The sequence below is a fragment of the Astatotilapia calliptera genome, chromosome 16, assembly GCF_964374335.1.
Source record: "Astatotilapia calliptera chromosome 16, fAstCal68.1, whole genome shotgun sequence".
Classification (NCBI taxonomy): Eukaryota; Metazoa; Chordata; class Actinopteri; order Cichliformes; family Cichlidae; genus Astatotilapia; species Astatotilapia calliptera.
In genome coordinates this window covers 34,202,276-34,228,736 of record NC_137437.1, presented here as the reverse complement: position 1 = coordinate 34,228,736, position 26,461 = coordinate 34,202,276, and the positions used below count along the sequence as shown (strand labels likewise).

Here is a 26,461-nt window from a genome sequence, read left to right as displayed (position 1 = left end):
TAACTTTGGTAAATCCTTCAATTCCAGCTGAAGCTGGAAGTTAAACATCTGCAGAAACGTTGTTGCTGTGCATTTGCAATTTAGTACAATGAAAATAACTTCCCGTCTCATTCAAGTTGATGTATGTGTGGGGGGGAGTAAAAATAGAATTTCTGCATGATGTTGAGGTCGTGTTCACAGCCGTAGATGTTCTCAGATCTTCACACTGTATGACATCAATAATTCCTGCACTCGGTTGCTTAAACATGTTCCTCATTTCATGGATTTGTGTAGAATTGTGCAAAAGCAGGCACTAGGTGCGCTCGGCGAGAAAGTATTGCAGAAAGAAAATAAAGAGACTAATTACTTTTACAGCTTGAATGCATTATGGAAGCCTTATTTACCGCATTCTCCTGCATGGAGCGCTTACTGCTTACGATAAGTCTCTCCTCATACCTTTTCTTTTTATGAAAACTCAGGGGAACGGTTTCCACCCCCACTTTGGATAGCATCCTGTTGACTTCATTTTTTTAGGTTAGCTCACCTGTTCTGCACAGAGTATACTCAGCAAGCATCCATCCCGAGGTAGTCGGTCCACTGCTGCCACATATCATTGTGAACACTTTTTGATGGGTTGTCAGAGTGATATTATGTTCTGGGAGTTGTGTCCTCTGGAAAAAATGATGACTCTGAAGGAAAATGTGTCCAAATAAAAGCCCTTTAAAGGGGTGTTGGCCCTTGAACATTTTACATGTTGGTATTGTGCACGCTTTAACTCTTTGCAGCTTGGAGTATGATTATATATTCTGTCATATTTCAGGCCTGCTTATAGAACAAAATGACTAGATTTGGGCTGGTTTCTGAAGTTAGTGAGGGTGGTCTCTGCTGATGCACCTGCCTTTGGAAAAAGCCAGAAACGGTTCTAATGGTCACCAAACCACGTCTTTGTTGATATATAGTGAGGTGACAGAACTTGAGGGAGGTAATCAGATGTTTTCTTTTTGGAGGAAAGACTTTAAAAAGATTAGTGAGTCAGTAAGTCATTCTTAATGTTACATAAATGTTAAGTTTCTGACCTGTAGACTTAACATATTGCCAGACAGAGTCATAATTCCATCAGGTGACTGGTGTGATTTGCACTTGATTTGCTTCAGGACCTTGTTTGTGTGTGTTTACATGTGGCACGAGCACAGGAAGAGCGAGCGCTAAACCCTGCAGGCCACAGAGGATGCTGGCTAACTCAACCCATCTGTGGTGTATGCCAGGTGTACACCATGCTAATCAGAAACTTGTTGACTTCCAGTCAGAACACATTTGAGTTAAATCTCACAGTGAAAGTTTTAAACGAGCAGCGAGTGTAATGGGGTGTTGCTGTGGTATTTAGCTCAAAAGCATTTGATGGGAAGAGCTCCAACATGCAGGAGTCTGTAAGAATCCAAGTCAAACTGGACCTCACAGAAGCTGTTGATTTTTGTGGCAGAGATGCATAAACAGGCTGTTGCAAGATGTTTTGGGCTTCGGCTTCACCGCTGACCAGCACTGTCTCTGTTGTCTCTCATCAGCTTAACTGCATAGTGGACTGATGTGGGTTTTACTCCCCATAAAGCTGTATGTCAAGCAAAGCGGTTTGTTCACCGCACTCACACGCCAGCCAAACTTCAAAGTCATCGCAGCTTTATGGAAACTGTAGGTTTTATAGTGGAAATACTTCATTATTATGTACTGAGGTCAAAACTCTGTAGTACCAAGCAGCTAAATGGAACTATTTGGTCTGAGTAACAAAAAAACAAAACAAAAGACCCCTACAGGTTAGCCAGTTACTAGGTTTTGCTGTGTGATGTACAGTAGTCAGCCAGGAGCCCACCCGTCAACCTGTATTTTACTCCTTTCATCTCTGAACAGCCCAAGGTGGTGGAACAGTTCTCGGCATGTTTCCCCACTACAGACTGTAGGGCTCTTGTATTTACCTCTGTGTCCTGTCCTTCCTTCTGTACCAGTGCTAGAAGCTTCCTTCTTCTGCCTCATCTGCCACAGCCTTAAGCACCTTTCTGAGCCCGAAGCCAGGGATTCCTAGGTACTTTAGGAAATGCGGAGTTAATGGTCTCCTGAAGCCTTTCAGCTGACTTCCATATGATGGATGATTGCCCTTACTGTCCTTCGGTACATTTGCAAGCTTTGTGTGCGACTCCTTCTTCACTCGGGCAGTCTCCTTTCCCTCCTCACACAGAATAGTCCGTGATCGCTGTCTTAGCAGAGGTGAATCTGAGGATGATGTCTAGCTGGAAAAGTTGTACTTTCCTATGGGAACTGTTCTTAATGATCCAGAGCTCTCCTTTCTCATCCTGCACTGGTTCCTACAGTGTTAGAGTCACGTGGCGGGCCCTGTTTGCGATTCAGAGACCTTTGTAGCTGTTGTGGAGCTGCTTATCTCGCCATCTGTAAGAGCCTTGTGACACTGATGCTTCGAAATGGTAAAAAAGATGCTGCGGCCATAGGTTCTGGTGATCACTGACATGGCTGGCTTCTTCTGAATGTTGCCATTATATTAACCTGACTGATCTGACCACGACACCTAAAGCACAAAAATAATAATAATAATTTCTTCTGAAACAGTCCATCCTCTGATCTGCTGACTTAGCCTTTGGGGACAGTGCTTTTGGGTTTCCAGTACAGTCAGCACATATCCAGGCCAGGACTTCCTGTTGCGTCTGGAGATTAGTACGAGTGCAGATAAATTTTGAAGAGCAAATAAAAGCTAAATCACTATTAGACAGTAGTTGATGTGAGATTCCATTTCTGCAGATGCAATCCCTTTTTTACTGTCCACATGGATGATTTACCTGCATGCAATCAAAGCAGGCCCCAATATGATTGGCCAACACTGCTACAACAGAATAAACCAGAAAGCTCCAGGTACCAGAAATCTTATCCTTTGCCTGAAAATTCCGCATATTCACCTTCATAAAGATATCTTCAAATTAATTTGGATGTATTACACTATGGCAGATTATAGGACTCTTATTTTTTTATTGTAAATTTGAGTTACTATGTGTTCATACCAACTGCTTATAGTGTAACAGAATTAAGGCTTAAACACTCTGAAATGACTACAGGGCTAAAGTCACTGTGCATAACTAACTACTGATGTCCAGATGAAGAGCTAAGAGCAGATTACATACATTTTGTTAATGCCTTGAGCAGCTAATATGTGTAAAACATATATGGATGCAAACACGCGCAATCACTGTTGCTGTCGGAGACGCCGCAGGTCAAAATGTAAGTAATGTGCTCAGTCAAACAGCACTGACCTCTTTTAGTACAACAGCGCGTTGCTTCCATTCTAATGTGTGGCTCTGAATAATTTACATTACAAGCCAAAGGGTTAATCAGACTGATGGTGTGTCTGCACATTGCTACAGTACATTGTGCGTAAGCCGTGCCACGCTGGGTTATGTAAAAGTGGCTCTCAGGCATAATTTCTCTTGATGAGGTGACTATTATTTATGAAGTATTTGTATTTTTGTCCTCTGTTGAAATGTCAAGAGTGTCTCATTTATTTTGTGGTATACCCCTTGGTGCAATGGTTGAGTCAGAGATGGGGAAATGCAGCGGTCAGATCAGTTAGCTGTGCGTTGACAGATCGCCTGTTTGATTTTGATTAAGTGAAATGAGATTCATTTATGGTGTTCATAAAATTGGATTGTTTTACTTCCTTATCAGTTAATGAATTTGTTTATGTAATCCTCAGATGCTGACTTTATTTGCATTAGTAATATTTAAAGAATTTGTTTGAGTTTTGGGCTTAATTACTATTTCTTTACTTTTTGCTGAGAATCAGTCGAAACTGAACCTGCTGTAGCGTCTTGTGGGGTTTAGGCTGAGATGTTTTGGCGCTTTGAATGCTGGCAAGATGCACAAAGCTGTCAGAGGTGTCAAAAAAGGCATTTTTCTCTGAGCAAGCAAGAAAAACAGATGGTTGGGGGAAAAGAAAGGATGTGGGCAGAGATTTGGGCGGGACAAGGAAATAAGATAGGCACTGGAGAGCTTTGGACACACTGGTTCTGTTTTTAGGAAGACATGAAGTTTATTTTTGTAAAAGGAAGATTCGACTCTGTGCTTTGTTGTTCTTTATTTCATTGTGACACTCGACTTGATGTGTCAAATATGAAACCCTGTGTTGCATCAGTTGTTTCTTCATGTCATATTTTGACATTAGCAGGGCAGCTTTGATCACCTCTTTAATTCAAAGGGTGGAAAGGTTTATGCTGCTGCACGTAGCTTAAAATAATTTATTAACCAGGGTGGATTTGCTGACCGCGTATACCCACCTTCACACGGACTCAGCAACTAACATTTAAAGCCATCTGCGATGGTCCGCTGAGCAGCTCCACAGGAGAGACAAGATGCTAATTCCCCAAAGATACCTTTGCAGCAGCATTTGGAGTATTTGAGAGTGAGTCATTCACTCCCCCCTCACACACTTCCCTCGTATGTGACTTTCATCCTAATCCCTGACTTCAGCTTTAAAAGTGAAGGCTTTTTGGCAGCAAACAGCCTCAAAAAACCGTCGGCTGTCACACCATCTGCATAATGATGCTGAAGCGCGCTGAAGTTTGCTGCAGTCATCTATCACCTACATAGCATTATCCACTATGTCACTTTGACCTGCTTCCACCCAGTGGTAACTCTTACAGATGCTTCTGAATCGTGGGTAGTAAATGTCACACGGAGGTCAATGAGAGAGGTTATGTAATTAAAAGACGTTTCCCAACTTCCATTGTTCCTCATCAATGATCGAAGCTGGAGGCTGCTTCACAGCTCGCTCACTGACGCTGTTGGGAAAGGGTTGCACGGGTGGGGTGTTTTCCGTAGTTGGATTATGTAATGGAGTGTGAGTGCAATGGAATAAAATAAACAACCAATCTTAAGCATGAATGGCGTTTATGTGTTGGTGCTGTAAGATAGCGGTGTCGTGGAGTTATTGGTGGTTTCTGGAATTCCAATCAGTCCACGTGGCTAATAAGCATAAGACACACGTGGCATTTATGTCAATCCAGAGTATGCTCGTAAACTGTAGACTTCACGGTAAAGCATCCCCCCAGTTAGCTACTGTGTTGACAACCAAAGCAGTTTTCGTACCAGTCTGCAAACATGTTTATTTCTGCTGTCAAGTCGGGGATTTGAACTCGGGTCTCTGTGGGGATTGATTTGCTTCGAGAAGCTGCAGTTTCTGGCACTTAATCTTTGGCTTCATTTTTCAGCCCCAGAGGTTGCAATTTGGTCTGAAGTGAGAATGCAAATGTTTTTAAAATGACTAGTGAACCCGCTGATGAATTAATATTATATTATTACACTTTTCTTGTGCATGGCAGCGACTCTCTCTTCTCTAACTGAAAGGAAGAAACAGATCACTGAGCACCGATTTGAGCGTCTTGCCCTCTGGTAAATGTGATGTTAAAATACAAGTGAACTTTTTCTCAGTGTGGAATCGGGGTTAATTGGACTGTGTTCAAAGTTTGGATTAGCGTACAGAAGGCTTCATTAACAGCAGTTGGCACTTGAAAAGCCTTTGTTTGTTTCACAAATTAAGCCGTATGATATGTAAAACGCATTTAGGAATCAGCAACCTGCCGATGTCGTTCGTGATTCGTTAACGTTAAATTGCATACCAGTTCCTGTCTTTGGTTTATCTCGAGTAACATCTGCCTCTGTTTTTGGCTGCTCATGTGGAAAGTACAGCTGTAATCACTAAGAGTGCAGAGTCTATGCAAGGAAGAGAGAAAAAACACTGAATCAGGAGCCGTGTTTGTTGGAGACCTAGCTGCACATCTTTGCTTCTGCTAGTGGGGAGAAGGGGTCATTTCAAGTTATCACCCTCCATTTCTCTGAGATTTCACTTTCTTAAAGCATTGTTTCATTTCAGACATTCTCACAGTTCAAGAGCCAGCAGCGTTCTCCGTGCTGTCACCATGAGCCTCACATCTTTTTTTCCTCTTCTGCTCATGATAGTTAGCGGAGGAGGCAAGGCAGAATCCCCAGAGCAGATAGTAGCAGGAGCTGAATATTCTTAAACTCAAATTGATGCATTTGCTGCTGCTAAATTAGCGGTAGCATACACTCGCCCCCTGAGAGACTAGGCGGCACGATGGCTAGTGTAGCCTCTGCTCCTCCTCTGTTGTGATACTCGGTCATAAGACACAAGAGGGAGGAAACACAAGGTGACTCACAGCTTATGTAACAAATCTTACACTGTGTTAACAAAAAGAAACCAAAGCTGTTATACACACACTTCGTAGATTCTCCAGTTTGATATGCAGTGTTTGTTTTTTCTTACTGCGCATTTTACTGTATTTGTATTGCACGAAACCAAGGATGGAGTGTACATGGTGGGTAATATTAGTCAATGCAATGCGACGGTGACCCAGACATTACTCATGTATTGACGTTTTGGGATCACTAAATTCTGCTGAGGCCATTCATTTGTAACAGTCAGCTTTACTTAGGATAAATCAATACGGGGTCCTGAGGACCAGATAGAAGTTAGACGTGTTTTTGTAAATATGGAGAGCACGAGGAGTATTTGATTCAGGGTGTATTGAATAGGCATGACATAGAATGGCGTGGTGTTTGATTTCGTTATAGAGAAGAATGTATTTCACTGACCTTCAGGGACTTGAGCGTCAACCCAATATTTCACGAGGCGTGTGAAATGGAGAATTAAATATGTAAGACCATATTTTTTGTTGATCGCTTGTTTTCTCCTAGATAGAAAGTTCTGCAGTTTGTGGGGTGGAAAAGCTCCTGATCCAAAGCTTAACACATTATCCATCAAATACGGTGAAGGAAATGTTACAGCATGGTCATGCACGGCTTTGCAGCGGAACCGGGACACCACATGTTTATTGATGATGTGACTGGTGATTGGAGCAGCGGGATGAATACTAAAGTGTACACAGATTGAAGATGGGTGTTACAGTTACAGCGAACTCTCTGGACTCAAAACCTTTTTGTTGATAATTTTACTGGTCTAATTTATTCTGTATTTTAACTTGTTTATGTGCTGTTTTAATGGCATTTAATATTATTTAATGTGACCACTGGTCTGTGTCAGGCCCTTCGTAAATACAGGGAGTGCAGAATCATTAGGCAAATGAGTATTTTGTCCACATCATCCTCTTCATGCATGTTGTCTTACTCCAAGCTGTATAGGCTCGAAAGCCTACTACCAATTAAGCATATTAGGTGATGTGCATCTCTGTAATGAGAAGGGGTGTGGTCTAATGACATCAACACCCTATATCAGGTGTGCATAATTATTAGGCAACTTCCTTTCCTTTGGCAAAATGGGTCAAAAGAAGGACTTGACAGGCTCAGAAAAGTCAAAAATAGTGAGATATCTTGCAGAGGGATGCAGCAGTCTCAAAATTGCAAAGCTTCTGAAGCGTGATCATCGAACAATCAAGCGTTTCATTCAAAATAGTCAACAGGGTCGCAAGAAGCGTGTGGAAAAACCAAGGCGCCAAATAACTGCCCATGAACTGAGAAAAGTCAAGCGTGCAGCTGCCAAGATGCCACTTGCCACCAGTTTGGCCATATTTCAGAGCTGCAACATCACTGGAGTGCCCAAAAGCACAAGGTGTGCAATACTCAGAGACATGGCCAAGGTAAGAAAGGCTGAAAGACGACCACCACCGAACAAGACACACAAGCTGAAACGTCAAGACTGGGCCAAGAAATATCTCAAGACTGGTTTTTCTAAGGTTTTATGGACTGATGAAATGAGAGTGAGTCTTGATGGGCCAGATGGATGGGCCCGTGGCTGGATTGGTAAAGGGCAGAGAGCTCCAGTCCGACTCAGACGCCAGCAAGGTGGAGGTGGAGTACTGGTTTGGGCTGGTATCATCAAAGATGAGCTTGTGGGGCCTTTTCGGGTTGAGGATGGAGTCAAGCTCAACTCCCAGTCCTACTGCCAGTTTCTGGAAGACACCTTCTTCAAGCAGTGGTACAGGAAGAAGTCTGCATCCTTCAAGAAAAACATGATTTTCATGCAGGACAATGCTCCATCACACGCGTCCAAGTACTCCACAGCGTGGCTGGCAAGAAAGGGTATAAAAGAGGAAAAACTAATGACATGGCCTCCTTGTTCACCTGATCTGAACCCCATTGAGAAACTGTGGTCCATCATCAAATGTGAGATTTACAAGGAGGGAAAACAGTACACCTCTCTGAACAGTGTCTGGGAGGCTGTGGTTGCTGCTGCACGCAATGTTGATGGTGAACAGATCAAAACACTGACAGAATCCATGGATGGCAGGCTTTTGAGTGTCCTTGCAAAGAAAGGTGGCTATATTGGTCGCTGATTTGTTTTTGTTTTGTTTTTGAATGTCAGAAATGTCTATTTGTGAATGTGGAGATGTTATATTGGTTTCACTGGTAAAAATAAATAATTGAAATGGGTATATATTTGTTTTTTGTTAAGTTGCCTAATAATTATGCACAGTAATAGTCACCTGCACACACAGATATCCCCCTAAAATAGCTAAAACTAAAACTAAAAACTACTTCCAAAAACATTCAGCTTTGATATTAATGAGTTTTTTGGGTTCATTGAGAACATGGTTGTTGTTCAATAATAAAATTATTCCTCAAAAATACAACTTGCCTAATAATTCTGCACTCCCTGTAAACGTTACTTACGAGGCTGTAGTCTCTGCACAGATTCATCCAAATGCTACAAAACTGAGGAGTTTCTCAAGGGAGAATCTTCAGTGACCAAATCATTCACCTGATCTCAACCCAACAGAGCAGGCTTTTCAGTTACTGAAGACAAAAAGTGAAAGCACAAAAACCCACAAAAACACCCACAAACAAGCAGCAACTGAAGGCGGCAGTAAAGGCCTGGCAGAGCATCTCAGGGGAGGAAACACAGCATTTGATGATTTCCATGGGTTTTAAACCTCAGGCAGTCATTGTCTGCAAAGGATTTTCATCCGAGTATATAAAAGTAGTTTGTCCCATTACTTTTGAGCTTCTGAAAACGAGGGCGTGTATAAAAAATGCTGCAGTTCCTAAACAGCTAATGCTATGCTTTTGTTCTAGCTCTTGAACTAAGGAAGTCTGTGGTGGTGCACAGAACCTAGGAGGAGGAAACTGAGTGTAATTTGGAGGAAGATGGCTCCTTGAGGAAGCTCAGAGAGATTTAATGCATCCTGGCGACTGTGTTGAATACAGATATGAGTATGACACACATAGACTGAGTTGCACGTATGCCCAGCAGATACCACGTGGTCCACAATACAGACCCAGCTAGTCTTTTTTAAATGCACAGCTAATAGTTCATGTTTCATTGTGTAACTGGTTTGTTGGGTGTTATTGATTTGACAATAAGTAAACATGGGTTTGCTGGTGACGGCAAATATATTTTATTCCATCAGGTCAGAGAAATTTGGGGATACCGGAACAAACTAATAATTGGTGTGTCCCATCAGCCTCTGAGCAGCTGCTGTCTGGTCCTGCACATGCACATGGTGTTAGTCTGCAAACAGTGTGCAGTGAAAGTTGTTTAGCCTGATGTGCAGATTGTCACTAGTAGCTAACTTAGGCTGCTCCTTCTTCTTCCATCGCTTGTGCGATATTTCAAACTGATCTGCTGTCAAAAAATGCAAAAATGATGGCTGTCTTGTTTTAAAGACACATTAAAAACACGAAGTCGGTGACGAACATTTTGATGTACCTGCGACTGCTTCATTATTTGACTATAATGAATGCTCATAATGTGAAGCTCCAGCTACAAAGAAATGCTGGTTTGCATTTGTAACCGGTAATTTTGACTATAGAGTTCACAATTATTCAAATTTATATACTATGTAATAGGGCTGCACGATTTTGCATAAAATGAGAATCACGATTTTTTGGCCCAGAATTGAGATCACGATTCTCTCACCATTTTCTTTTCCAGTATAAATATTTATTGCACTTATTAACTGCACATCAACTTCGTAACAGTTGAGACTGAACATAAAAACAATAAATAAACATAAAAACAACAAATGTCTCACGTTTTGTCGTTGCCGCAAATGTTGTACTGCTTGAAATTCAGTCTCCACCGTTGCTCGACACTGCGTGTACAGAGCAGGTAGTGCAACAATAGAAAAATAGTTGCGGGACGGCACTGTGTAGCGTTTGTCTAGGGTGTTGATCATTTTCCTAAATCCCTCGTTTTGCACAGTGTTGATGGGAGCCATATCTTTGGTCAGGTGATAAGTGATAGCCTCCGTAATTTCTTTGTGCCTGCGGGAGTTCGACGTGTATAGGGAAGCGCTGTGTAAGGTTCCCGTTATTGATGTTTGGGTGGTTGACCGGGACGGATTTTCTCCTGTCACTTTCTCGTCATCCCTGATGTCTTCTCTGTTGTTTTTTTAGCCGCCAGCTTCTGTATCACATGGTATAAGGCTCCGCCCTTGTCATCTGTTGAGCAGGAAGAGTGAGCGCTTGTTTTCATGCAGATTACGTCCCGGATCAAAATGCGGTACAATCGTTGTCGTCTTCTTTTTTTTTCCTCTTTTTTTTTTTTAAATTGTTGTCATTTGGAAATGAGATCGCACATAAGTATGAATCGAGATTGCGATTTTCTAACGATTAATCGTGCAGCCCTACTATGTAAAGTATAAATGATATTGCAGTGATTTCATAAAGTGGATTATGGGTTAACAGCCACAGTGTTACTCTTAACACACACATTTAATGGAACTTGTGTGAGAGCATTATTCCTCATGCACTTTTCCTGGTGTCAGCGTTAAATGTGTTACTGACTCTTAAACTTTGTGGCATTTGCTCTTTTCGCTCTTTGTCACTGTTGAAGGACAGGTTTGCAGGGAAGTGTGAGACGAGTAACTTTAATTCATTTAGAAGCCTGCCATTCACTTTCAGTCCATGCTAACCTTTCTAGTGTCAACTCTGCCTGTTGTTTTCGGGACACCTCTCTGTCTCTAACAGTTACTAATGCGATTGGACAACGGCTCAGCATCTGCTCCCTGTTTACAAGTCTCCTCGGATGTGTTGCGTGTTTCTTGCCACTGTTTGTTCGTTGCTGCTGTGCTGTGTCTCGCTGCTGGTCAGAGTCGAGCGAGCCGCCCGGGGCGGGGTCAGGGATGGTGGCCGGGCAGTTTCTTCACATGCCGTGGTGATCCGTGACTGTGCTGGATGCCGGGAGAGATTCTTGACCTTGATTTGTTTCATTTCTGCTCCGGCATGATTTTCCAGCATCTCTTCAGAAGAAGTCACGTCAGCTCTCTTTAAGAAGTAATACACTCTGTGCGTGACACTATAGTCCATAACACGACGATGACAAATGGGCTGTTTGTTTTAACTGGACACAACATCACCGTAATATCTCAGTATTTTTAATAGCTATTTAGATATGTGTGAGACTGATGCAGCAGAAATGTGTCCAGGACCTTTACATGTCACACATTTTATTAATAATCTTCTTTTTTCTCCTTCAGGTTCGGCGTGTGGTAAATAGCTGCTGTCCCTCAGAGTTCTCTGCACAACGGTGAGTTCAGCAAAAGAAGCTTTTTAGTGCTTTGCTGTAGAAATGTACCACTACGCTCTCGTCATCTATTGTGGAGACAATCTAGTCAACAAAAAGTTGTTTGGAACATGCGAGACACGTTCGGTATTATATATAAGGTGACATCTGCTGACTACAGGACTCATTCAAAGCTGGAGTCCCTCCAGTGATGGTGGCCAAATGAGGGGTAACATTACCTGTCAGTGAGAAATGAAGCGGCTTCGTGTTCGGTACGAGACAGAGTTCATAAACAGCGGTGTCAGTTATATCGGCGCATGATGCCAGCACACATCACTCCTGGTATTCAGCTTTACAACACAGTGGATATTCGCAGTTTCTCTTCCCCTTTTCATGTCTTTTTTTCCCATTCGGTGTATCTGCTCCAGTGTTTCTATTTTTAGAATTGCTCAAGTACCGGGGGATCCTGCACTCTTCCCCCTTTCCTTTGCTACATCTCCTCCATTTACCCCCATTTCAGCTGAATGTCACAAGCCCTGCTCCTCTGCGTCAGGTTGATTCATTGTAAGCCGTGCAAATATGTGTATATGTTGCAGCTGTGCAGTAAAAACAAATTTTAAAAAGTCATCAGCGTCGTTGACTGTTGGGGTCTTTAGGCGACCAAGACGACACCGACTCATGTCAGTGGTCGATGTTTAGCTGTTGTTGTTTTTTTCCTCATCATTCAAAGAACTTGGCTTCGATTTTTAAGTGTTATTTTTTTTTTTTTTATAACGACTATTATTGATTTATTCATTTTTGTTACAATAAAAACAAGTGAACACACTTATTGGTTTACTTTTGCAATAAAACGCCCCTGCTGGTCATTAGAAAGCATGCAGGCACTTATTTGATATATTTTATATGTTATATACAGCACAGTCTGGATTTTGATTTCACTTAGTACCTGGAGGTTTGGATATCTTGGCCTCTGCTGTCCCAGTTTTGATCAGTATAAGCCTCTTGCTGGTGCCTATTTTATGGTTGAGCACGTCTTTAAAGCAAGATATCTTAAGTTGAATAGATACGTTATCTCTGAGAGCCAGGGACCGCTCCGACCTGGGCTGTGCTATTGACAAGAGGAGACATTTACCGTCCTCCTTGTGCGCCTCCTAAATAGTCTTCATTTTCATGCTGGGTGCCCGGCGAGGAGGAACTGTCAGGAAGCGAAGAGGGCCATCTTGAAAAGACTCTGATCGCTGCGTTTCACAACATGAGGCCTTCCCCCGCGGGGCTCAGGTGAAGGCACCCTGCAGAGAACTTCCTAAGGACTGTTTCATTTATCCCAGGGTGAAGGTGGTGGCGTAAAAAAGTATAGAAAATCATGAAGCATCATGGCCAGCTATGTCTGGCTTCGTCATCTGCTGCTCCCGCTGAGCAGACACTCCTAAACCGCAAACATCTACCTCACGGCTCGACAAGCATTCGCATCTGAATCAACCCCAAACGCACACACACGAATACAGACACACAATGCACATTTGGCGACACAAGCACATATTTGTTTGCTTACATCTTCTAATTAAAAAACAGCCCCTTTCCATACAGACATGCAAGCCAGACCTGCTGTTAATTTCCATTATTTGTAATGCTAAATTTCCAGCCAATGCCTTATTCTCTGTGTGTGTGTGTGTGTGTGTGTGTGTGTGTGTGTGTGTGTGTGTGTGTGTGTGTGTGTGTGTGTGTGTAACATTCTCGTAGTTTCTGTGATTGGAAACACAGCCAGCAGTATTGTGCCTCACCGCCATTATAGTAATGAATATTTAGTGCGGTGTTGGCGAGATAGCTGACACTGACCCAGCTACGATGTGATGCGATGCTGCTGGGTGAAAAAGCATTTGACAGCATTTCTGTATTTTTTTTAGTATTTTTCAGCGAGCAGGCGATGTGCACAGTGACCAAAGCACCAGATTTAAGAAGAAAAGGTAGCTCAGCTGTAGACTTTGTGCTGGTGCTGCCGAGGTTACTCCTTCAGATGATTGAATCTTTATGACCAAAAGAACTAGGCTAGACATATTTCATAGGTGTCATAAGTACACCGTTTTTATACATGTGTAAGCAATGCAGCAGCGCACATTTGGAGGGCTACACGACCCATGTATCAGGGAGGGAATTGGGAACAGGCCGGTAAGTCACTTTGAATCTAAAAATAGGAAAATTGTTTCTGTTTATTCAGATTTGACTGACTCCAATTACGAGTATGATTCTTCACCACATCTGCCGGCTGCAGTGTAAGCGATCCAAACTCCAGTTTGTTTTCCCGAAACCAACATCCACCTGCTCGTCTCACGTCACATGGCATCTTTGTGTCAATATCTCTCTGTGCAACTTCCTCTGTCACCTCATATATTTCTGTCCAGCGTGTTTCTGACCAGTCTGACGCTGACCAGATGCAGAAGATTAGATGACCACATGTTTTAGTTACAGGAACCCTGTAACAAGCCGAAAGCAGATGTGGTCTCCGTTGCTCAGGAAACAGATCAAACTTTTCCTGAGGATTCGAAGCAAAGTTCGATGTTTCCACAATAAATCTTTTTTAATATGTAAAAAGTCAAATATTTTAAATATTTTGCTAGAAAAATGAGAAAACGCGCAGCTGTTTATTGAAACATTTGCAAACAGGCCTGTTTTTGTTTTTGTTTGGCAAAAACTGTTTGTAAAATTCTAACGACCTTGAAAGTCAATATTTGATATGAACGCCTTTATTCTTTAGCACAGTCTGAGTCTTTCTCTCATTTCTTTAAGCATGTTCAGGAAGAGTCCTGCAGCCTCTGTGAAGGACAGTCAGAGCTCTCCTCTGCATGTTTCTGCCTTTTGTTCTGTTCTCTGGTCACACACTGCTTCAGTAGGGCTGAGGTCCGGGCTCTGGGGAGGCCAGTCCATGACTGATGGTGTCCCACTCTGTGTTTTTCCATCCGGGTGTCCTTTTACTGCATTTGGGATCATTGTCGTGCTGAAAAGTGAATCTGCTGCCAAACCCTTTGTAGATTCTGACGGTACTTCTCTGTGTTTATATTTTCATCCGTCTTGATCTCCAGCACCTCAGGCTGAAATGCTGCCCCAAACCGTGTCAGAGTTTTCACCGTACTTTACAGATGGCTGCATGTGTTCACTGTAATATCTCTCTTCTGTATTCTTCTTTTCATATTCACACACTTCAGCCTTTTCTCCCTGCTTGACAGCCATCCTTCTACTGAGACCTTTTCTGATCAGGTTTCGGTGAACAGCAGATGGATCAGCTGAAGGAACAGGTGCAACTCTCAGGTCCTTACTGGATGTTTTCCTTTTTCTTAAGGACATGACTTTCAAATACTGTTCATCTGCTGCTTTTATCCTCCACTCATCCAGTTTCATCAACATTTTTTAGGACACTGCGAACCTGCTGGGAAGTGTCAAATTTTCAGCTAATAGCTCTTTGGGAATCACTTTGCTGCCTCTTAAACGGCTTTATCTTTGGTATTTTGCATGCATTCAGTGAAATAAATCAAAATGAATTTCTCAAGCTCACGTTGGGGAAAAAAAAATCTGTTTCTTTGGAAGCAAAACGTAAAGAAATGAGGGGAGGCTCAAGATGCTTGCACAGTACTGTACTTTGGGCCGATGTCTTTACTCGTAGCAGCTTGTCAAGTGTGTCTACCTAAAAAATCAAATCCAGAGAAACACAAGGAACAAGTTATTCAGTCAAAGTGAAAGCCTGGCTGGAACAGTATTAGTTTTATTGGTAGAGAGGAGACGTGATTGTGTAAAATTGGCTTCTGCCTCAAAGTTCCTTCCATCATCTGTCCTCTAATCTCAGATTCTCATCCTCATAAATCATTTCCCTCTGATGTTGCTCTTGGAAAGCAGCTGATTAGGATGCTTTGCTGATGAGCACAGTGTGCTGTGTGAAAATCAACATCAGCATTGTAAAGTATCATAAAATAAACATCGCCTTATTTCTTAATAGAATTATGTTCCAGTGTTTTGGCTCGTCTCACTTCAGATGCCTCATATGTTGTGTGTGATCCAGCAGCCAGAGCGGTTCAGAGCACCGGATCGCTTTGATTAACGCGTCTTTATATGTGAAGAACGCATCTGGAGCTGCTTTTTTTCACACTTATTACCGACACCCTGTTAAGCTGCTTGTCGTTTTCTTTTTTTCCAGCATGTAACTGGTTATTGAACTTGTCTGCCCGTCCATCCTCGCCTTTGACCACACCGACGGCGAAGCGTCCGGTATCAAAGCCCGCATCTTTTTGGAAGCTGGAAAGCAGTGACCAGATGTGAAAACAGTGCAGTCATTCAGACAAATCTGCAATAAGCAGCTGCTGTCGCTGATAGTGTAGATTCAATCCTGCAGACTCAGTCTGCTTAGTGTTTCAATGACATCTGTTTTAAACCGCACAAACTGCCAGACAGAGCGTTAGACCATGATTGAACTTTTTATCGCTACAATGGCGGGATTGTGTTTACATATCTTCACTTTAACAGCAGCTCTGTATACCTCTTGGATAAATTATTAGGTAGGTATTATTATTTGGTTCTGACATATTGTAAATATAGTCACTGTAGGTATGACTCTACACTTGTGGCATGTAATAGAACCCCTTGGATAATATACAGGTGTATCAGAAAGAATCATCTGATTTCAAAGTGCTTTAATTCTGCAGCCATTCACTGTTTAAACTTTACTTCAGACATTTATGCCATTCATGTCTGAATAGGGCTTCCTGTCATATTAAAGTTCGTCACGTGATGTCATGTTTTAAGCACTCTGCTCAAAAGTTATTTGCCATATTGGAGATATGATACAACCACCAGAAAATGTGCATTTCCTGACTGGCTGCAGGGGTTCCTGGAGGTTGCTGGCTGTTGCTAAAGGGTTGCAAAAAAGTTTCTGCACCAAACGTCTCAGATTGATTGTTTTGGTTATTAACATTTTGCCACATTTGCCTGTAATTAGCTTGTAGTTAGCAAGTATTTATAACTGCTAAATGAGCAGTAACTAAACTTTAGAAAGTGTCATGTATAAAGGAATTGTAGAAGGTTCACCTTCAGAGGAAAACTTGTGCCTCAGCGCTGCACCAACATGTTTGAAAAAGCATCATTTTTACCTTGAACACAAAGAGAATCTGCTTCCTGTTCATGTTGCACTTTTTACAGTTTCACAACTCCTCAGAGAGTCGCTGGATCATGTTTGTGGACACGTCTATAAACTACAACCGCACCAGTATGCTAGTGACCAAATCCCAGAAGGTCGATTGTGTTCATCTGGACGTTGTTTTCAGAGGGAGAAATGTTTCGTCATTCATCCAAGTGACTAAAGCGATCACAAGGTTTTTGCCAACTGTTTGGGTAATACACATTTTTTCCGGTGGTTGCCAGATGGTCGCAGCGCAGCCTGTGTGACTGCTGCCTTATTCATTTGATCTTACATTGTCACCATGATTGTCATGCATTCAAAATGGCAGACGAATCAGTGTCACGAGATACTGTAAGTGCTCACATGTCTGTGGGAAAGCGGTGCTCTGTCAGTCAACTATTTCAGGTCATACTGATCAAGTCCGTTTCATGGATTTTGGCTAACGACTTGTGATTGACCAGTTGTTAGCCGGTGTGTGCAGATTCACAGTAAGATCCACTCGTCACTCTTACAATCACATCACAAAACACCAAGACAGCTAAAGGGCTCATATGGAAGCTTCAACATGGAAACTAATGGGTGTTAGCTGCATCCACCTTTTAGATTTCCTGTAGTAGAATCTCTTCACAACAATAATCCTGCTTGTTCATGACGAGCTTGAACTGGTCTTATTCTATAACCCAGTGCATGTGAGTGCAGAAACCACAGGACAGTTTGTGTTGCAGGTTTTAGTGAATTTCATTAATGAAATGATGAAAATCCCAAACCCCAAAAAACAAATGAGTAATTAAACAAATTTAATATTTTATCTTAAATTGTTGTGCAAATGATGCATCCTCAGTGTCATATAACCATATGGATTGCTTCTTTGTGCCAGCTGTATATTGAGCTTCTTTATTCATTTGCACATACATCCACAAATTGACTTGCTGAAGACAACACCAGCTTGGCAAGCATCACACATTAGTGTACCTCGGATCAGCCCATTTGATCAGACAGACAATTTACACAATAATTACCGACAGACTCGCAGATAAAACCGTACAGTGTTACTAATGGAAGCGCCCCCACAGGAATAAAAATCCATCACCCATGTCTGCGTTGGTTATCTGTCATTCTAAGCATAATTCTCAGATCATTTCAAATGGAAAAACCCTCCTCGGATGTCTGTGCACAGATCTGCAGAGACACATGTTTGGAAATAGCGCACAGAAATCCAAATGTGATCACAGAACACGAGCAAACACACTCACCACGAGCACAGACTACACAGCTGACAGACTCGGGACTATCGCATTACGTTTGCAGAGATAAAACAAAGGGTGGTGGTCAGCACTTCACCTTCAAACTGACATCTAATTGATGTAAAATATGAAAGCGAAGATTATTTTCACGACCAGCCTCGTGTTTGGCTCCGTTGTGACACTGCGAGATGGATTATAAACAGTCCGCGACAAAACATAATCAGAAACACATCACTTAACACACAAACAGCCATCTTTGTGTTTTTGAGAACATCTGCTGCAGTTTTTGGGGGATTTCAGTATCAGCTTGGTAGCTAACGTTAGACTGAAATATGAACTGAAATCTGCAAGTTATGCTACGTCTCCTTTTTTAATTAAACATCTTGATTACTTGTTAAGGAAAACAAAAAGTCAGGTTGACAGTGAACAGTTAAAACAAAAAAATACACAAATTCACACCTCCTTGGCAGAGGTTTGCGCTCTTAAAGGTGCTTGTTGTTGTCGCTGCTGTGCTGTGGGTGGCCAACTATTGTTCTTACTTTGTGTTTCATTCCTGAAAAGATGCATTCTTAAATTAATGAGGCTCATTTAGGTGCCACAGTGGCCCCGAGCCGACATGCTAATGCTTGCCCCGCTAATCAGCCGCCACACCGAGTCGAATCGGCGTGGTGGCTTATCAGATCAGATTGTTTTGGTCTTAACCAGTTTTCACTCAGTCCTGCTGCTGCTGTTATTACTGAATTTCTCCAGCATGTCCGGCAGGACAGAGAGCCTGTTGTGTGGTCCTCCTCACCTTGATCAGATTACACATCAGAATTAGCATAATTACAGCTGTCAGGGATTTAATTGGCGAGCTATAATTACTGCAGGTTTAAAGAGACTGTGTTTAAAGAGATGCACGTATATATGTATATTCTTGTATTTATTTGTGGATGTGTGGATTTACTTAAACCTAAAAATTAACACTGGATTGTGGATATCATGGTTGTCTCATACACAATAAAGGCAGTGAGTCTCTTAATTTAATGTAGCTGTCATTGATTAAAAATATCTGTTGTCACAGTGCTGCTGCTTTTTTGTTTGCCTCTGGTAAAACCTGTTTTAATATTAAAAAAGGCTATAAAATGCTCGTGTGCAGGAAAAACCCTGTACTCGACTCATTATCCCTGAAGTCCCCGGAGGATCAGTATGTGAGTTCAAACACTAATGAACATCAGAAGAAACATCGGTGCAGGAAAAAAGCAGGGAAGCCCAGCCTTAAGACATCAAAATGGAAATTATGAACAACTTTCTGTTGTTTGATATGTTTGAGATTGACACGGACACCTTTTCTAAGTCTCTGCTTTATTGTTGGTTTTCTGACGGACGTTTCAACTACCCGACTGGTTTTGAAAGGCGTTTTAACCATAATCAGCATAAGACATACAGATAGCCTGGGATACCTAGCTGCAGGATGACAGTCATGCACTTGGTGAATATAAATTCTGCCTGAGTTGCACTTCATAAAGTATCTTGCAACCAGATTCAGAGATTGCTTAAAATGAATCACAGCGTACCCCCCCTCTGCCTCACTGAGGGTGCAGTCAGTACAAACCAGATGGATTGTATGAAGCTGCTCTAAGGGTAGCAGAGGTAGGGGAGAAGCGGAGCGATAAGAGATGGAGCTGCGGGGTTTCAAATATTAATAGAGACGGAGTGTACACCAGACATTGTGCATGCATGAGCTGTTTTTGTACACTCCAGGTTTTCAACAAGCTACGCACTCCCTACCACCGCATAGTAAACCCATCAGTCTGTAAACAGTGGTAGCCAGGAATCATGGAAGTGTAGATAAATGGACACGAGGTCTGAGATAGATAACGATGATGACATACTTACAGTCAACCCTGCTATATCACCGACGTCCTGTAGTGACGGCACAAGAGCTGTATGTCTGCATCTTGTAAGCTATCTAAACAATAATATTATCGTTGTAGCCTTTATCATATCAAAAACCTACCAACTGAAGGAGAAAAAGTGTTATTTTTGCCAACATTACAACTGGGATTATGTCTGTATATTAAACTGCAAGTCTTTTAGGATTTAAAATCGCAGATTTGCATCGCTCTGATATAACTGGTATCAGATAACATAATGCAGTTGCTTGTTTGTGAAGTCCTCCCACGGTTCTGCTTAAAATCTACAGAGGGTGAGAAGAATAGGCAGGAAACAGCCAACTTTTCTTTTTTTTGTTATTTGCCAGATGAGAGAAATAACACTCACCCACAGCTGAGTAAATTTACTGACCATTTTCTGTGTAACCCATGAAACACATAGCTGCTGGCTTTAACGCTGCGGCTCTGTTCTATAGCTTTTCAAGACACTGTTGAATATTTAAGTCAGAGATAAGAGTTGTGGCTCTTGGGATTTTAAAATAGCACTTAAACAAGATGTTTTATGTGGGAATACACAAGTTCTGTTGTTTGCATTTAAATCATATTCGCTAAAAACTTAAAACACTTCTGATATCACATAAATAAACTGCTCACAACTTATCCACAAACCAAGCTTCTCCACCCACAGACTCTTTGACGGGGACAGATCCCCAATAGCACCACTGTCACATCTGGACCTGAAACAGTAGCCATCATTTAACTGTAACCTGCACACAGAGACGAATCATTAAGCCACAAACTGACTTCTGAAATGTCACACAGCTAAAAATATCTCAGGATTTGCTGACATTTTGCTAATTTTAGACACCGACAAAGTGTAGTGAAGCTAATGATTTTAGCTTTTACAAATCTGCGTAGTCTGAAATCTTGATTTTTGTTTTCAGGTTTAAAAATATTAAAAATATAAGAGAAAATAAATCATTTTATTCAGATTTAGCCAACTAAGATTTATCCTGGCAGAGAAAGCCCCATCCTTACACCACAGCAGATTGCTCTCGGTGGGTGATGTTGACACCATGCCTCAAACCACATGATTCACTGTCCCTTACTGTCGTTCTCTCCTTTTCTCACACAGGCAACAAAGCGTACTTCAGCAATGCTAGTGTTTGAAAATAGATTTCCCATGCAGTGAAGTTATTTGTTGATGTTCTTTCTTTTTTTTTTTAATCAACTAGCTTAAATGCCAGGTCGTGACATTTCAATTTGTGAAACATTTACAGTGTCTTTGTTGGAAAAACTTTGAAAAGAGTGAATGTCAAAGTTGTAACACCTTGAAATGGGGCGTATTTTTGTTCTGATAAAACAAATGCAGTCGAGTCAGCTCAAATACTGAATAATCACAAACTGCATGCTTTGATTAAAAACAAGCACGTGTATAAATTACAGGTCAAAAGGTGCTTCAGATAGAGTAACTTGCAAAGATTCATTTGGTGCGTGTGTGTGTGAGCGTGTATTCATATCTTTGTGGGGACACAAATTTGAAGTTTACTATACTTGTGGGGCCCAACAGCCCTTATGGGGACCAAAATCCTGGTTCACACAAGTTTGAAGGCATTTTTGAGACTCAAAATGTGGTTTTAGTGACAGAGTTACAGTTTGGTTATGGTTAGGTTTAGGGTCACGGTCAGGGTTAGGCATTCATTTTCATGGTTAGGGTTTGGGTAAAAGGCTAGGGAACGCGTTATGTCAATTAGACGTCCCCACAAGATATGAATACCCAACATGTGTGTGTGTGTGTTTCATTATCTCCATTGAGTGAATAACATTTGTGATCTGTAGTGATGTTGTTTTCTCCCTGCGGCACTCGGCCCTTTCAACATGACTGCGTCATGGCGAGTTGGCTGTCACATTTTTCTGGAATGATCTCCATTATATAAGAACTGAAATAAGAGGAATAGTTATGCCAAACTGACATACTGCTAAACACACGTGGAGTTGCTGTCGCACACACTCACGTTTTCAAATGCTCCAGTCGGTCGCCTTACATTGTGGTCAGCACCATACTGGTGGACAAGTCGGTTACCAGCATGTCAAAAAATTATTATTTTACTTTGTTTTGAGATTAATGTTAATAGAAATATTTAAACTAGTTAGCTTAGCGGTCACGGTTTATTTTATAATAAAATGGTTGCGCTATAATATTTATTTTACAGAGCGTGGATGTGGAGGTGATGTCACCCAGTGCTTGTGGTGTTCAAACATTTGTGTTTTGGCTGCCACGATGTAGTTCTCCCGAGTATGACACTCGACTCGACTTATTTTGTAATCCTGGCTGTAAAATTAAAAAATCATTGTCATATTTTAGGATCCATCTGAATTTTCTCTACAGCTCTAGATGACGTCACCTTATATGGATGAAACCTGGAGCGCTAATTTATCAGTGATAACCTGTTAGCTTGGGTGGCAGACTGCATAATAAACGTTGACTAATTAATGCTAAGCAGCACAGAAAGAAAACACAAGAAAACTGAAGCACAAACTTTGTAAAAGTGATTGTTTAAACACTGCACATCGCTGTGACGCCTGTCAGGATGAGTCTGAAGGTTTTCACTTTATTTTTTGTCATTTTGTCAAAAACCTCTATGTGCTCTGACTGAGGAAGCAGCAAAGCAGCGTTGGTTATGCAGGTGAAGCATGTAGATCGCTAACCAGAAGCTCCATGTCCAGTTCGTGTGTTTGTGTTACCATTTCTGGAGGGCTCATCAGAAATTAAATGTGCTGTACTGCAAAGGCTGTAACAACATTCTTTCATTTTCTGCTGTTAGCCACTCGCACACTGCACTGACTGGTTTAACTATTCCTGTGAGGACACTGGTTCCTCAGATGCAGGAAGTTTGTTTTGTGTTTGTTCATGTAGTCAGCAACAGAACGTTTGGCCTGCTTTGCTAGTAGATATTTTAGAGTTTGGTGAAGCAGCTTTAGTAATGAAATAACGGTGGACTGTGATCTGATGTCTGCATCTGGATTTAGTTGAGGCAGCTGGTTCCACTGGTGCGTCAATCTGTTACATAGTGATGCAGATACATAACAAAGGAAACCTCAGCAACCAACACATTTTCTGTGATTAAGAATAACTGTGTTTGGCACTGATGTCGCCTTTGTAAAGGTACGAAGGCGACATCGACGCTGTACGACGCTGACCGTGAGGGAAAAACCTAAAAAGCGTCTTTGAAGATTTCATCAGAGCTGAATGGCATTTATCACTTTGACTGGAGAACACAGCGCTTCTTTTGACATTGCAACCTTGCTTGTGTAACGCATCAAGCTGTTCAGCCATTCTGCCATAGCAAGGTTTCTTCAAGCCTGTGAAGTTTGCTGATAAAATTAGCACAGCAAATTAGCAATGATGAGTCACTCATTATCATCCTGGTGTATGTTGGCAGGGGGTGGGTTGTTGTGGGCTGCTACGCCTGTGCAGGTCTTCTATTTACAGGAAAGCAAATGCTCCAAACAAATATAATATATGTGGGAAAAAATCAATTTGTTTTCATGATAAGCAGAAGGTTTGCGGTCATAATTATTTTCACAGCTTTCAACATCTAGATTTGCTGCCTACAGCTGACTAAAGCCCGTTGCGCTGTTCTGGTTTGCCCGTGGTGTTTTGCCGAGAGGAGTGTCATTCTGGAGGTGGTGTTCCATGAAAGTTTTGGCAGGATTTCAAACAAGAGCGCTACTCGAAGTAAGCTCCCTGAAATGGAGATAAATGCAGTAGAATAGCTATTTAGTTACTCAGAGCAGCTCTGCTTATTTTGGGGGCTAATCTTTAATTGAAACTACCTCCTGCAGTTTGTTTGTGACACTCTGCAGTTGGAGTGCTGCACATTAGGGAAACAATTCAGAGGTTTTAAGAGAGCTGACGCTGTTTTACCTGGAATCCAGCAGGTTTTAAAAGAGAGCTTAAAATATGCCTGGTAATGTGTTGTTGAACGAGAATGTTATTAATGCGAATCTTTGACGAAAATAAGGCATTGCAGAACATTTTACTCCCTCGCTTCCTTTCGCAGCGACGTGTTTGCCCATTCGTCCATTTCCCTCCTTTTTCCTGCTTATATACAGTAAAAACGTATGACCTCTGTAGCTCATTTTAAAACCTACACTCAGATGTGCTGCTGATGTTGTGGTGTTGTCAAATGCCGGTCCATTTGTGCCCGCTCAGTCAATATATGAAAAATTGATGCGATAGAAAGAAAAATGTCTGCCTCTTGAATGTTGCATGTCGTAAAATCACAGAAATTTGCTGGCATGTTTAAGTGCTCCTCTAAGCAGTCAGATGACATTATGTATCGTTGGCTGATTTGACGTCGCTCCAGTGGTGGGAACAACTTCTCCTCCCTCCCCTAAACAATCTTCTGCTGGTGTGTTTTTTGCCTGCTACACTGGAGTGAGCATCATTGCCCTAGTGCAGGGGTAGGCAATCTCAGTCCACGAGGGCCGGTGTCCCTGCAGGTTTTAGAGCTCACCTTGGGTCAACACACCTGAATCACATGATTAGTTCGTTACCAGGCCTCTGGAGAACTGCAGGACATGTCGAGGAGCTAATTTAGCCATTTAAATCAGCTGTGTTGGTTCGAGGACACATCTAAAACCTGCAGGGACACCGGCCCTCGTGGACTGAGATTGCCCACCCCTGCCCTAGTGTCTCCTTGAGTGTAGTGGAATGGCTGGACAGCGGTTGAAGTCACTCTGAACAGACCTGAGCGGCGGTATTACGGCCCGGGAACACCGGCGTCAGCGCTGGGTGCTATCAGAGGCCCAGGGTGAGCTCCAACAGGACCGAAAATAACCAAAAACAGCCCATGACCTCATTGTCTGTTCATGTTAAAAATGTTGCTGCCAATTGTTTGTGTCTGTTTGCCTCTGCTTGCTTCAGCCGCCGCCAACCTTTTAGATGCCGGTTTGTCCCATTATGTCACTTCCTTTCAGCTCTGTTACATCCTGCTTTCTCTCATTCTGCTATAATAACAAGCATCAACCGTACAGCGTCTTTCTCCGGCGTGTGATGAATGCGCGCCTGATCTGGGGGCATTTATGCAACAAACCGCACCTTATTCAGGTTTACTTGTTTTCCTGCCTCTATAGTTGTGTCATCATCGCAGCGTGGCTGTAACCAAGTTCATGTTAGGACACTAGTTATATAAACTCTGCCCGGGGCATTTTACCACACCAGCGCCAGCCTGTTACAGGCCCTACACAGTACACGGAGTGCAACCTCTGCATCAGTTTTCATTCAGAATTTGGGATTAAGAGTGAAAGTAAAAAGCACCAAGACAAAAGAAAGCGTGCGAAACAAGGCTTTCTTTTTTGTCCTCAGTAAAGTTGAATCTCTGCAGCCCACTGAATGTGACCTGGAAGGTCAGGGCTAGCTAAAAACGAACCGCACACGTGTGAGTGCGGGTGTATCGGTTGAAAAGGAACACTGTGTCATTGAAGTCCACTCAAGTTCAATGATGGCAAATCTACCCATAATGCTTTGTAATACACCAGAGAGAGAGTCTCTCTGGGCTGCAAATTACCTCTCACATCTGCTGCTGCTCTGTTCCACGAGTAGCCCGAAATAACACACACACACACACACACACACACACACGCACGCACGCGCACACAAACACGCACATGAGCACCAAATTCCAAGAGAGCGGCGATTTGAATTGATTATGCTGTCATAAGTGATGTGATGATGTGCTTAAACAGAGGTGATTGAGGAAGTTGCTTTAATTGATTGTTCTGTCAATCCGGCGAATATGGCTCGCATGCAAATTCTCATGTAGAATTATTGCAGATTGTGGGCACAGCGAAGACAGACAGATTGTTTCATGAATACTCAGTATCGTCTTCCTGTTCAGAAGCATCTATTGTAGCAACTTGATGCCTTCTTTCAAACGAGTCAGGCTAATACCGCGGTCCGCGCAGGGCAGTGGCTCAAATGTCAACAACGCAGAGGTGAAATATCGAAATATCGTGACATGCCAGACCAGATCTGCAAAGCAGACCAGAGAGGAGACGGAAAACAAAAAGTGAGCCGAGGTGAGTCCAGCAGACATTTTCCTTTGAAGTTCTAATTTGTTGTTTTCCTGCCGGCAGTGAAGCATCCATGCCTGACAGGAGAATTTGAAGCAAATGGGGCGGATCTCCAGAGCCACACTTCAGACGGGGAAATTTCTCCATTGCAAATTTAATGGAGTTTTCGAGGCGGATATTTGGAGACGGTTTCAGTGAGAGTTGCGGGAGTTTTTTGCAAACGGGGTTACCAGCAACCTGGTGGATATTAAGAGGAGATAAATTGTTAATCGTGTCTAGTAACCAAAGCGGTCACAAGACGAGATAAGGGATCAGCTGTTACTCAGTAGCTGATAGTACAAGTTAATTCATGGATCACATTCATAATGTTTTATTCATGAAATAGTAAAGAAGAACTCACCAAGCTGCAGTATCTGGATGCAGCAGTGTTTATTTTTATCTTTCAGCCATACAGAACCAAACACAACAGTAATATTTAAGAGACCTTCTCTAGTTTCCCACAGAGCAAAGATTTCATGAGAAAATGAATATTTTCTTTTACACGTCACATAGCACAATGACTGCAAGGTGAAATATAAAGATGTAAATATTGCAG

The 26,461-nt window shown here is 42.1% G+C and overlaps 1 protein-coding gene across 1 annotated transcript in view; it reads left to right on the top strand.

Annotated features, from left to right (window-relative positions):
- The window catches only part of adarb1b (adenosine deaminase RNA specific B1b), a 123,384-nt gene that overhangs the window by 34,983 nt on the left and 61,940 nt on the right, over window positions 1-26,461 (top strand). The window contains exon 2 of the mRNA XM_026144966.2: window positions 11,484-11,533. The gene's annotated coding sequence lies outside the window, so the exon portion shown is untranslated. The remainder of the gene's footprint in view (window positions 1-11,483; window positions 11,534-26,461) is intronic.